This window comes from Hyla sarda, chromosome 10, assembly GCF_029499605.1.
Source record: "Hyla sarda isolate aHylSar1 chromosome 10, aHylSar1.hap1, whole genome shotgun sequence".
Taxonomy (NCBI): Eukaryota; Metazoa; Chordata; class Amphibia; order Anura; family Hylidae; genus Hyla; species Hyla sarda.
In genome coordinates, this window is record NC_079198.1 from 43,204,962 (window position 1) to 43,218,936 (window position 13,975).

Sequence of the window (13,975 nt, forward strand, 5' to 3'; positions counted from 1 at the left end):
TACGCTTTCACTTTAGTAGTTATAAGAGTTCAAAATTTTTGGACAAACAAAGCTATTCTGTAGTACAGTTTAGGCTACATACTTTAGATACGTTGTAAAAAAATAAAAATAATTAAATGTTTAGCCACATTCAATATATTCATTCAGCACTAGTACAAACACTTAGCAAGCATGGTGCTTGCTTGTACAGCTGTACTGTATCTTTAAGAAGGGTTGTGTAGAAGCCCAGCCTCTATGCTGCCTGCCAGATGATGGATCTGCATCAAAACCAACCTACAGAGCATGTCTGAGGTCTGAAGATCAGCATCAGCAAAAACAAGGAGTGGGACACCTATGTATTTTCCTTTAATAAATATGGGTGGGCAAATGGTTATGCAAGGTTATGACTTCAAGCTGCTTTCTCCTTGCTATTTTGTATCTTCATTCTTCCCTTCCTCCTAATTCCCACAGGGTGGGTGCTAACTCTAATTGCAGCTGGAGGAGAAAGATACAGGGGATTCGCTGACCTCTTCCCAAATCTGAAGGTGAGGCCCTTTTTATTGATATCAATCGTTTTGTCTGTGCGTGTTTGTGATTTGCATAGTGGGACCTTGTCAGGGCTGCTGCTGCTGCTGTCGTTAATAGAGGAGGGGAGAGGGGATTGCAATCCATTAAGAGTGAAGGGTCTTAGGTGAAGTGATGCTAGAGAAACATGGCCTGAATAGAAAAGGAATTTGGTGCTTTTTATTACTGCCATTCGGAACATGTAACATGGGTGGGACCTGAGGGAGGTGTGCACTTAGAAGCTAAGAATCAAATGCTGGAGATGAAGAGCTGCTGAAAATAAATGCAGACAAACTGATCTGTAAGGAATATAGAAAAAATGCAATATAGGTAACTGTGTTCACTAAAGGACATGGAAAATTAATTTATATGAAATGTGTTGAGACACATCATGATAAAAACCTAGTGATTAGGGTGACATAATAATTTACTACTCAACAACTGCAGGTGTTCACAAAACCTGGTTCCATGTGTTTACACTGAAAATACTGATTCAGCTTTTATATATAATTATTTGTTTTTCTTTGGATATTTACAAATTTTTTATGTATATTTGTTTTACGTATGCTTTATATTGTAATATATATGTGACACTGCAAGCTTTCTCCTGGTAAAATCAATATATTTTTTGTAGTATATCTAAGGATGCGTTCACACATGCATATTTTCTGCTGCAGATCTGCTTCAGATTTCGCTGCCCATTGACTTTAACGCCTTAATGACGCAGGACATAAATGTACGTCCTGGCGAGCTGGTACTGAACGCACCAGGATGTGCATTTAAGTCCTATGCATAACCACAAGCATTAGAGCGATGCTCGTGTCATGAGCAGCAGGTCCTGGCTGCTGATAGCAGCCAGGGACCCGCCCGTAATGGAGGACATCCGCGATCACGCGGATGTCTGCCATTAACCCCTTAGATACCATGATCAATACAGATCACGGCATCTGCAGCATCGCGGTACTTTGAATGGATGATCGGATCGCCCGCAGCGCTGCTGCAGCGATCCGATCATCCGGCATGGCAGCCGGAGGTCCCCTGACCTGCCTCCACTGCCTTCCATGGGTCTTCTGCTCTGGTCTGCAATCGAACAGACCAGAGCAGAAGATGACCGATAATACTGATCAGTGCTATGTCCTATGCATAGCACTGAACAGCATTAGCAATCAAATGATTGCTATAAATAGTCCCCTATGGGGACTAATAAAGTGTAAAAAAAAATAATAAAAATAAAAAAAAATTGAAAAACCCCCTCCCCCAATAAAAATGTAAATTGTCCCATTTTCCATATTTCACCCCCAAAAAGTGTAAAAAAATATTTTATATACATATTTGGTATGCGTAAATATCCCAACTATTAAAATAAAATGTTAATGATACCGTACAGTGAACGGCGTGAACTTAAAAAAAAAGTCCAAAATAGCTGCTTTTTTTATAACATTTTATTCAAAAAATTTTTTATAAAAAAAAGTATTAAAAGTTTTATATAAGCAAATATTGTATCAATAAAAAGGACCGATCACGGCGCAAAAATTGAGCCCTCATACGGCCGCTTATACGGAAAAATGAAAAAGTTATAGGTCTTCAGAATAGGGGGATTTTAAATGTATTAATTTGGTTAAACAGTTTGCGATCTTTTTTAAGCGCAACAGTAATAGAAGAGTATGTAATTATGGGTATCATTTTAATCGTATTGACGCAAAGAATAAAGAACACGTAATTTTTACTGTAAATTGTATGGCGTGAAAACGAAACCTTCCAAAATTAGCAAAATTGCGGTTTTCTTTTTAATTTCCCCATACAAATAGTATTTTTTTGGTTGTGCCATACATTTTATGGTAAAGTGAGTGATGGCATTACAACGGACAACTGGTCGCGCAAAAAACAAGCCCTCATACTAGTCTGTGGATGAAAATATAAAAGAGTTAAGATTTTTTGAAGGCGAGGAGGAAAAAACGAAAACGTAAAAATAAAAGAGTCCTTAAGGTCCAAATGGGCTGAGTCCTTAAGGGGTTAATAGGCAGCTAAAACAGCAAATCTGAGCAGAAAATATGCATGTGTAAACGTTCCCTTAGATAAATTTAAAGGCAAATAATGTGAGAACTGGACATAGACATTAAAGGGGTACTCCGACGCTAAGACATCTTAGGGTATAGGGGATAAGATGCCTGATCGTGGGGGTCCTACTGCTGGGGACCCCCGTGATCTTCCACGCCGCACCCCGTTAGAATCAGCCCCCGGAGCATGTTCGCTCCGGGTCTGATTACTGGCGATCACGGGGATGGAGCATAGTGATGTCACGGCTCCGCCCCCTTGTGACATCACACTCCGCCCCCTCCATGCAAGCCTATGGGAGGGGGCTGATTCTAACGGGGTGCGGCGTGGAAGATCACGGGGGTCCCCAGCGGCGGGACCCCCACGATCAGGCATCTTATACCCTATCCTTTGGATAGGGGATAAGATGTCTTAGCGCCGGAGTAACCCTTTAAAGAAAAGTTGTTTGCCTAGAGGATGCTGGATTCAGCTGATTCTTTTAAAAACATGAGCCACAGATGAATCACATATACAGTAATTACTATAATGCTAGAACAGGAAGTAGCACAGTAAATGATCTATGTAAAACATCACTGATGTTTGCAGACCAGTTTACTTCTTACCACTATAGATATTTTCATACAGAGTATAACATCGCCAGCAAAGACGTTAAAATGTTAAAGGACAACTGCAACGTTATCCACAGGATAGGAAATAAGTGTTTGATCGCGGTGGGTCCAACTGCTGGGACCCCCTGTGATCTGCTGAACAGGGCCCCCACATTAGACGGTTACACCCCCTCCCTATACAGTTCTATGGGATATAGAACTACACGGAGGAGGCATGTTGGCCGCAGCATCATGCTGCGGCCGGCACGCCTCCTGCACGGGAGAGCTGCAGCAGAGCCGTGGCCTGTGCAGGAGATCGCTGTGGGTCCGAATGCTGCGGATAGGGGATAAGGTGTTTTCGGCCACAGATGGCCTTTAAGAGATTTTGTGCTTGTTTTTGGTTGTTTGCATCAAAGACTCTGGCCAATGAATAGGTGAAAGTCACTGGAAAACAGTAGAAATAAGCTTTTCATCTTGTATTTATCTTATATCTATGGTCAGTTTAAAACACATATATGTTAGCCACTGTAAAATTGTAAAAGCTATTTACTGTTTAAGCTGCCTTTTCGCAAAGTGTAGGATATCCACTTTCTCATGCACAGATAATGAGAATATTTCCAAAATGGAGAATGAAGGCAGTTCTGTAGTTGGTTATTAACTGTGATTAGTAAACACAATAAATTTCATCATGTCCTGCAGCAGCAGCAGCATCAATGGCAAAGATTCAATTTTTCTTCAATGATGGGATAGATGGTAGGGTTTTTCCATTTTTGCACTTTCGTTTTTTCCTCCTTACATTCAAAAATCATAACTCTTTCAATTTCACCTTATCTTTATTCTGTAGGTCCATACGGTTAAAATGATACCCTACTTATATAGGTTTGATTTTGTTTTACCTCCAGAAAAAAATCATAACTAGAAAATTAATATGTTTAAAATTGTCATCTTCTGACCCCTATAACTTTTTTATTTTTCTGCGTATGGGCCGGTATGAAGGCTCATTTTTTGCGACGTGATCTGAAGTTTTTATCGGTACAATTTTTTTGTGTGTACGCCATTGACCATGCGGTTTAATTAACAATATATTTTTATAGTTTGGACATTTCCGCATGCGGCAATACCACATATGTTTATTTAAATTTTTATTTACACAGTGTTTTATTTTAAATGGGAAAAGGAGGTGATTGTTACTTTTATTACTGAAGGGGTTAATTCATCATTAGTAACTTTTTTTTCCCCACAATTTTTTTGCTAAGTTATAGCCCCCTCTAGGGGCTATAACATGCATTACATTGATTCCTAACACGCAGCATCGCGTTAATAGTGCACGGCACAACGATCGGCACAACTGCTTTCATTAGCCCCTATAACGTTTAAACCCCGGTTATAGATCGGGGCCGGGCGCAGGGCCTACATGTAGGCCCTGCGTCCTTAAGAGGTTAAATGGTCACTCTCATTAAAACTAATTTTTACTATTACACTCCTTATGGTAAATAAAAAATCTTTCTAATGTACTTTGTTTTAAAACAAATGAAGTTTTCTATGTTTTATTTGTGTTTAAAAAAAGCTACCACTAATCTCTCCCTACTTGTCCAGAGCACATTTTCCCCATAAACAAACAACTTACCTAGCTACACACCAACACACATATACTAAACTATACAAAAAAATAAAATCTTTCTCTCTTTTTTTTCCCCTCTCCTTTCCCTAATGTTTTAATATATGAACCACACTACCCCCCAAACACACAACTTACCTAGCTAGCTTTTTTTCCCCCTAGCATAAATAATAGAAATATAGCTTACTTCACTATGACAGAAATAAATCTCGACTTGGACAGATGTTATTTACAATTTATTTTCCTCCATCCACTTTCCCTTCTCTCGATACCAGCTTAAACTGGTCCAACTGACAAAGTGTTTTACATATATAACTATACCCCCATTAAGATTATATATACAATATATACAATTTGCACACAATCTATATATATATATAAAACTCAACGTGTGTATGTGTGTGTGTGTGTGTGTGTATGTTCCAGCATCACGTCCAAACGGCTAAAGATGTTAACATGAAACTTGGCACACATGTTGCTTATGTCAACAACAAACATAGGATAGGTGGTTTAACCCTTACTCACCCCCATTTGCCAGGGGCGGGGTTTATGTTTACAGTCCCATATAAGTCAATGGGAAATATATGTTACTGCATAACTTCCAAATGGCTGGAGATATTTCGATAATACTTGGTCACGTTACTTATACGTCCACTTAAAATATAGGATAGTTAATTTTACCCTTAACTACCCCCATTTGTGAGTGTCAGTCCCATGCAAATCAATGGGAAATGTATGTTCCCACATAACTTCCGTGCGGCTGGAAATATTTCAATACCTGATACACATATTATGGGTCGGGATAGGAGGTCAGAATATGAGGACGGGATAGGAGGTCGGGATAGAAGGACGGGATAGGAGGACCAGGATAGGAGGTCGGGATAGGAGGTCAGGATAGGAGGCCGAGATAGGACGGCATAGGAGGACAGCATATGAGGATGGGATAGGAGGACGGGATAGGAGGACGGGCTAGGAGGTCGAGATAGGAGGTTGGGATAGATGGACTGGATAGGAGGACGGGATAGGAGGTCGGGAAAGGAGGTCGAGATAGGAGGTCGAGATAGGAGGTCGAGATAGGAGGACGGGATAGGAGGACGGGATAGGAGGTCGTGATAGGAGGTCGTGATAGGAGGACGGGATAGGAGGACGGGATAGGAGGTCGAGATATGAGGACTGGATATGAGGTCGGGATATGAGGACGGGATATGGGGTTGGGATATGACAACAATATATGAGGACGGGATATGAAGTCAAAAGCTTTCTCCTTTGTTTATTTTCCTCCCCAACAAGGATTAGGAAGGAAAAACCGGGCAATGCCGGGTATTAAGCTAGTATATACAATATACATACACACAATAAAATAATTAGTGACAATAACCTAATACACTAAATTAATTCTAACTATACCCATCACCTACTATACAGAAATTTGGGTGCACTACTGTGATAGATGTATACAATGACATTGGCTAATCCCTCAACACTGATGTTAAAATTGAGACATTCGCCAGTGTATCCTTATATTAAGGACACACCAGAGCCCGCACACCAACGCCAAGGTTTCTCAGATGGCACGGGACCTAACGCTAATCTACCTGTGCGTAAAAAGCAAAAACCAGGGGCCAGTGGGCAATTACAGCAGCACTAGGTCGACATGCAGCCTGCTCCCAGTTCCCTCCAGCGTGACTACGCACACATACAATGGAAGGGGGGAGAGGGGCTACAAGCCACACCCAAGTTGGCTGATATAGGTGCATGGCCTCACAGGTGCAACCCTAATGCTGCCTGGAAAATGTTCAAGGCGCATTAACATATGGAGTTTACACACCTCCAAGTATAAATTTTTAAACAACAACAAAAAACGTGGTCTCAAATGGCTGGAGGTGCTCAACCCCAAATGCAGTTGTGCATATATACTGGGGGAGCAGATCCTGCCCTTGTAGTCCATTGCTAGGGGCGATCCCCAGCATAAAAATGCATACAATGGAGGATGCCTGCAGCGGACTACAAGTGCCACAATAGAATCCTACACCAGATAAACGGTGTGGATGTGTAACAATTAGAATAATACAATACAGAAATTTGGGTGCACTACTGTGGTAGATGTATACAATGACATTGGCTAATCCCTCAACACTGAGGTTAAAATTGAGACATTCGCCAGTGTATCCTTATATTAAGGACACACCAGAGCCCGCACACCAACGCCAAGGTTTCTCAGATGGCACGGGACCTAACTCTAACCTACCTGTGCGTAAAAAGCAAAAACCAGGGGCCAGTGGGCAATTACAGCAGCACTAGGTCGACATGCAGCCTGCTCCCAGTTCCCTCCAGCGTGACTAAGCACACATACAATGTGACCACCCCACCTGGACGCGAGGGTCAGAGTCCAAACAGTACCGTCTTATCCTATAACTGATCCATTCCAGGCCACCCAAAAAGAACATGATGTCAACACATGAGTCCTTTCTTGCTCCACCCAAATCCCCCATCCAACCTAACTAAAACCCCATCACCTACCTATACAGAACAACATAACGAATCACATAAAAATTATACAAACAATACAAACCTTTATAGGCCAAGTTCAGTGCCTGTAAGCCCCTTATCAACATTCACCTTCTAAAAACAAAACAAAAAGCTAGGGTGTCCATGCATAAGCCCACCACCAGGATCGAAGGATGGCAATCCTGATATAAATTAAATTTGAACTCTCTCCCTAACTCTACCCTACCTCTCACTCTATCCTTTCATTAAACTAATCCTACACTTTCCCTATCCCTATATCGCTGCCCCTAACCAAAATAAGGGTACTCGGCCCAAAAGGCATAATACCTAGAGCACATCAAAAGAAAACCCATCTCCATAGGAGAGAGGCCCTACTGGTACCATACTCCAAAGACCTGATCTTCCCAAGGTCACCGGTGATATTCCTACAGACCTCCACCTCAGAGAGGATTTTCTGTTGGGTCGACACTAAACACTGTGCATTCCATGTGTAGTACCTAACAACTAAACTAACTAAGAATAAAGTGCCCTGGTCTCGGCCACCCAGGGTCCTGAATGCCCCATAAGCCCACGCCGGATAGGTAAGGCCGGCAAGTTGACTCCAGTCGATGGAAGCACCCACCCTGTTGTAAACCCATATATTAAAAGGGACAATGAAACAAAACCCTAGTCTCCTCGTGCGGTACGTAACCTCCCTCTTGACTAGGTTCATCCTGTTCACCCTAACAGTTGGAAAAACAGGCTGTAGATCCTAGTGTAGTAGGCCTCTGGCAAGATACATACACTGCCCAGATAGATAAATAATTGGAGCAGGTATGATTTGATCAGGTGTACCCTTTCCCTGAGGGTCAAAGACCAACCCTTCCACTGGTTCACCCTCTGAGTGGCATCCTGGAGCTTACCATCCCAGTTTTTGATGGGATAATCATCCTGGCCGAATGTCATGCCCCAAAAGGGTGTCCGGGAGATCAAACATGGGATCCCCCCTCCCAGCCAGAGACTCTCACACTTATCCCTGTTGATCTTAGATCCGGATGCCTCCGAGTAGCGGTCCACCTCTGACATCACCACATCGACCTCCTCTCTTGAGGAGACGAAAATAGTGACATCGTCAGCGTGCGCCATCCGGCTCCGCTAGACTCATCCCAACTCCCGCCAATGGTCCGTGACTCACCCTCCTAAGGAAGGGATCGATCGCGAACACATATAAAAGCGGGCTCAAAGGACAACCCTGACGGACTCCGGACCCCACCTCAAAAGAGTGGCCAGAGCACCCATTCACCAGTGGGAAACTCTCTGCCCCTGCATACCTACATATCTTAAGCCAATTAACAAAAGTACTCGGTAAGCTATATTTCAGGAGGACGGACCAGAGGTACTCGTGGTTCACCCGATCAAATTATTTGGCCTGATCCAAGGACAGCAAGTACCCCATCCAGAGACCTGCACTACTCCTCCTTCCTGACACTAAGGACAGCACTTAAGGTGCTTTGGCCTGGAACAGTGCAGTGCTGGGCACCTGAAAGGAGCCGGGGCACAAACTTCACCATCCGATTAAACAGCATCTTAGCCAGAAGCTTCCTGTCCGTATTGAGAAGAACTATGGGCCTCCAATTTTCAATACGACTGGGATCTTTACCCTTTTGAGAGAAAAATCAGGGCTGACCTCCTCATTGAGTTTGGCAGAGTGCCAGAGGAGAGACACTTATTGAATACCTCAGTCAAGAGGGGAGCTAAAAACTCCTTAAGGTCTTGTACCCCTCGGATTTTAAGCCATCCGGAACTGGCGACTTCTTAGGGGCAAGTCCCGCGATCTCCAGTGTCACTTCCTCTTCCCTGATCTGTTCTGCCAAAAGGCCAAGAGAGGGGTCTACCCCTGGCTCAGGAATGGCTTCAGCCAGGAAACACGACATCACATCCCTATCCAGATCCTTCCATCCTAATAGGTGCGAGTAGAAGGATCTGACGACCTCCAAGATCCCTGATCTGGACCGATTCAGAGATCAATCAGTCCTGAAATGACTTTACTACTCACTGACATCTTGCTGTTTCTGTAAGGGTCGGGCGAGCGGTACCTCCCTTAATCCCTCTCAAAAACCAAAGATGTGTGCCTATCGTACTGACACCTCATCAGCAAGGATTTCACTCTGGAGATATCCTCTCGGCTACCTCCAGTCGAGACAAGAAGTTCGATTTTCCTCCTCAGACTCTGATACAGGCGATACCTGTTCAGGGACCTGAGGCTCGAGAGCTGGCGGAAGAACCCCACAACCTGCTTCTTGAATATCTCCCACCACTATGACTTACTACTATCTAGGCCCAGTAAAGGTACCTGACTCTGAAGAAAATCCTCTCCACCCTCACTTCAGCCTCTCCGACAACCTCTGACTGCTCCTCCACTTCCTCCTCAGGGGCAGTAAACTGTGAGGATTATAAAATTTAACAAGATCATGACAGGTGCTCCTTAATTCCACAGCCTATAGAACATTTACGACTCATAACCTAGCTGTGTTATTTCTGTTCTGCGGTGGGACGGGTAGTATCTTGGAAAGGGTTACTTTATTCACTTTCCCTTTTTGTCTCAGAGGCTATGTTCACAGGTCAGAATTTCCGTGCAGAATTCTGCATTGGAATTCCGCACAGAGAGTCTGCCGCGGGAGAGTACCAATGATTTCATTGATGGCAATTAATAGCAAAACTGATTCTTCCCAAAGAATGAACTTGATTGTTTTTTCAGACGAGTCTAGAATTTAAATGAAAACTAATTTTTGCTATTACACTTCTTATGGTAAACCAAAAAAATTTCTTTAAAAAAAAAAATTACGTTTTCTCTGTTTTATTTGTGTTTAAAAAAGCTGCCACTAGATGTCTCCCTACTTGTCCAGAGCACTTTTCCCTGCATCTCATGCACAGACTTAGGACTCCTGCTGGCCTGACAGAAGTCCAAAATCAGGAAATACTTTCTGGAGTGCTGAGAGGTGTGTGTGTGTGTGTGTGTGTATGTGTGCATGTGTGTGCAGCCTTAGCTAATCATAGCTCACCTCACACTGGACTGCTCTGGGCTGTGTGTAGCAGAATGAGGGAGGAAGTTCTCCCCTTTGTATGGCTTCAGATGATGTCACACCCTTCCCAGTCTGTGAATCTGACTAAGCAGAAAATACAGAGTATTATCAAGGTAGAAAACAAAAAGATTATAAAAAATAAAGGTTGGGGGGGGGGGGGGGGTTACCGTGATGGGGGCAGTGAACTGGGAGGATTATAAAATTGAACAAGATCATGACTTTTTAAATGTTCACAGCAAAATTGTCCTCAGCAGAAATACAAGGTGCAGCAGAACACCATTGTAAACAATGGTAAGCTGCTGCACCAGAATTTTTGAGCATAATTTGTTAGCTTAGAAATTCTGTAATGTAAACCTAGCCTTAACCTTTTTTTCCTGGCAGAGATGCTTCTTGTTGTTATGTGGTGTATTTTTAGATTGCAGTTTGCATTAGTGGTAGTTAGGCTGATACGCTGAGATTTGTAGTTGTATCATAGAGCTGTTCGTTTATGCTGGGGTATAACTTAGTATTTTACTGTAGCTAGAGAGGTCCTTGGTTCAGATCTGTGTGCACCCTTTACTCTATAGGTCTACTACCATTACACCTTGTGTGAGCACTATGCTGTCAGACTTTAGAAGTTAAGGAGGCATAGCCTGGTTAGTCCCTGAATTGGAGACTACATTGTATCCAGGCTATATACTTAAAAAAAATATACCAGCCTAATGTTTTTTTTTTCTTTTTGGGGCAGAGTTACTTTTTCAATGTAGAGGTTTTTTTTTTGGGACAAGAAAGGTATGCCTCAGCCTTAAGTAAAGCAACATATGTTCTAACAGTCAGAAGAGTGAAAAAGGCTCATCCACAGGGTGTCTTTTCTCCCAGAGATCAGTTGGTCAGTGCCAAAGAGGATGTAGCCAGGGCCTGAATAACATAGGGGCTGATGGAGCTGCAGCTCCAAGCCCCTACATTAAAATAGGCCCACGGAGTCTTTGAAAATAAATGATTATTATTTTTTATCTTCTACCCTCACTTGTTCGCTAATGCGGAACAGAGGACACCTGTCCTGGACCTACAGGCGAGCAAGCACCGCTTTCAACTGTATGCACCTGTGCACTTAAAGTTGAAAGCTGCCTGTCAATCAAGCAGGCCATGAACTCTGCCCTGACGTCATTAATTGGTGCCTGCAGTGCAGAGGAAAGAGGATGCAGCCAAGCAGAAGAGGGAGGACACATTCAGGCTGGACTGCTCAGGACAAGGTAAGTATGTGACTTAATTATTTTTTATTGAATCTGGCACAAAGGGGGTGGAGACCTGGCTACCTACCTTCCAGGCTGTCTATCTAGGGGGCTACCTACCTACCTTCCCACCTGGCTGTCTACCTACATACTTACTCATCTGGCTTCCTATCTACCTAACTGGCTCCCTACCTACCTGCATAGCTGACTGTCTACCTACCTACCGACTTGGCTGCCTACCTAACAACCTACTTACTTAGCTGTCCACCTACCTAGCTACCTACCTACCTGTCTATCTAGCTACCTGTACCTGTTTTTCTACCTACCTAGCTAACTTCCTGCCTGTCTACCTATCTACCTACCTAAGCACCCACCCACATACCTACCTGGTGGTCTGTCTTCTTAACTAGCTAGCTAGCTACCTACCTGGTTACTTAACTTGCTCTCTATCTAGCTGAATAACAACCTACTTAGATGAGATGGCTACCTTCCTGGCTGTCTATCTACCCACCTGGCTGTCTACCTATCTAGCTAGCTACCCACCCACCCAAAAAGCCCCACAAAATTTGTAACCCAATATCTCCCGAGATTTATCAAAACCTGTATAGAGGAAGCGTGGTACAGTTGCCCATGGCAACCAATCAGGTTGCTTCTTAAATTTTTCACAGGTTTCTTTATTAATTAAAGAAGCAAGCTGGTTGCCATGGGCAACTGCACCACTCTTCCTATGCAAAGGTTTTGATAAATCTCCCCCTAAGTGCTCTGCCGCAACACGGCAGGGCTCATAAGGGAAGAAGCACCATTTGGCTTTTGGAAAGAGAACTTGCCTGGAATAAATTTTGGGGGCCTTGTGGCATTTACAAAGCCCCCATGATGCCAGGACAGTAAAAAACAAAAACAAAACTCATTTGTTATGGAAACTACACTACTCAAGGAATGTTATAAGGAGTGCAGCGAGCATAAGGTGTAAACGACAACAAAGACGTGGTCTCAAATGGCAGGAGGTGCTCAATCCCAAATGCAGTTGTGCATTTATGCTGGGGGAGCAGATCCTGCCCTTGTGGTCTGTTGCTAGGGGCAATCCCCAGCATAAAAATGCATACAATGGAGGATGCCTGCAGCAGACTACAAGTGCCACAATGGCATCCTACACCAAATAAAAGGTGTGGATGTGTAACAATTATAATAATACAATACAAGAATTTAGGTGCACTACTGTGATAGATGTAAACAATGACATTGGCTAACCCTCAAAACTGATGTTAAAATTAAGACATTAGCAAGTATATCCTTATATGAAGGACATACCTTAGCCCGCACACCAACACCAACGTTTCTCAAGTGACACAGGACCTAACACTAACTTACCTGTGCATGATAAGCAAAACCAGGGGCCAGTGGGTAATTATGGCGGTATTAGGTCTGACTCACAGCCTGCTCCCAGGTTACCTCCCATACAATGGGAGGAGGGAGGCAGACTATAAGCCCCACCCAAGTTGGCTGATATGTTGCCGGCCTCACAGGTGGACCTTAATGCTGCCTTAATAGTGATCAAGGCGCTTGAGAAACCTTGGCATTGGTGTGCAGGCTCAGGTATGTCCTTCATATAAGAATATACTGGCTAATGTCTCAATTTTAACATCACTTTTGAGGGTTAGCCAATGTCATTGTTTACATCTACCACAGTAGTGCACCTAAATCCTTGTATTGAGCATAAAGTGTCCAACTAATTTTTGGCAAAGAAGACCATAAAAATTAAATATTTTAATTTTGTACACTAACATGTTGGTGTAGCCCCAAACTTTTAATGTTTACAAGGGGTAAAATGAGAATAAGCACCCCAAAATGTGTAACCCAATTTCTCCCGAGCACGTAAATACCCCATATGTGGACATAAAATGCTCTGCGGGGATACGACAAGGCTGAGAAGTGAAGGTGCACCTTTGAGCTTTTGGAGAGTACATTTGGCTGGAATAGATGTTGGGGGCCAAGCTGCATTTATAAACCCCCATGGTTCTAGAACAGCAGTTCTGACATAAATGCTAAAAGAAACACACTCACATGTGACACTATTTAAAAAACTACACCCCTCAAGGAAGGTAAAAAGGGGTGCAGTGAGCATTTACACCCCACAGACATTTGACAGATTTTTGGAACAATGGATCGTGAATTAAAAAAAATATTTTTTTTTATGTTTACAGACCACTGCTCCAAACATCTGTCAGACACCTGTGGGGTGTAAATGCTCACTGCATCCCTTGTTAGATTCCTTGAGGGGTGTAGTTTCCAAAATAGGGTCACATGTGGGTGTTTTTTTTCCCCATTTATGTCAGAACTGCTGCAATTGTCAGCCGTTCCAATGCAAATCACCAATTTAGGCCTCAAATGTAC

The 13,975-nt window shown here is 43.1% G+C and overlaps 1 protein-coding gene across 11 annotated transcripts in view; it reads left to right on the forward strand.

The window, feature by feature from the left end:
* The first annotated feature begins 252 nt into the window (after positions 1–252).
* The window catches only part of ABCG4 (ATP binding cassette subfamily G member 4), a 522,357-nt gene continuing 508,634 nt past the window's right edge, over positions 253–13,975 (forward strand). For 8 of the 11 annotated variants that reach the window (XM_056543428.1, XM_056543421.1, XM_056543422.1 and 5 more), the window contains exon 1: positions 253–524. The gene's annotated coding sequence lies outside the window, so the exon portion shown is untranslated. The remainder of the gene's footprint in view (positions 525–13,975) is intronic. The other 3 variants (XM_056543418.1, XM_056543425.1, XM_056543419.1) reach the window with 2 other exon arrangements.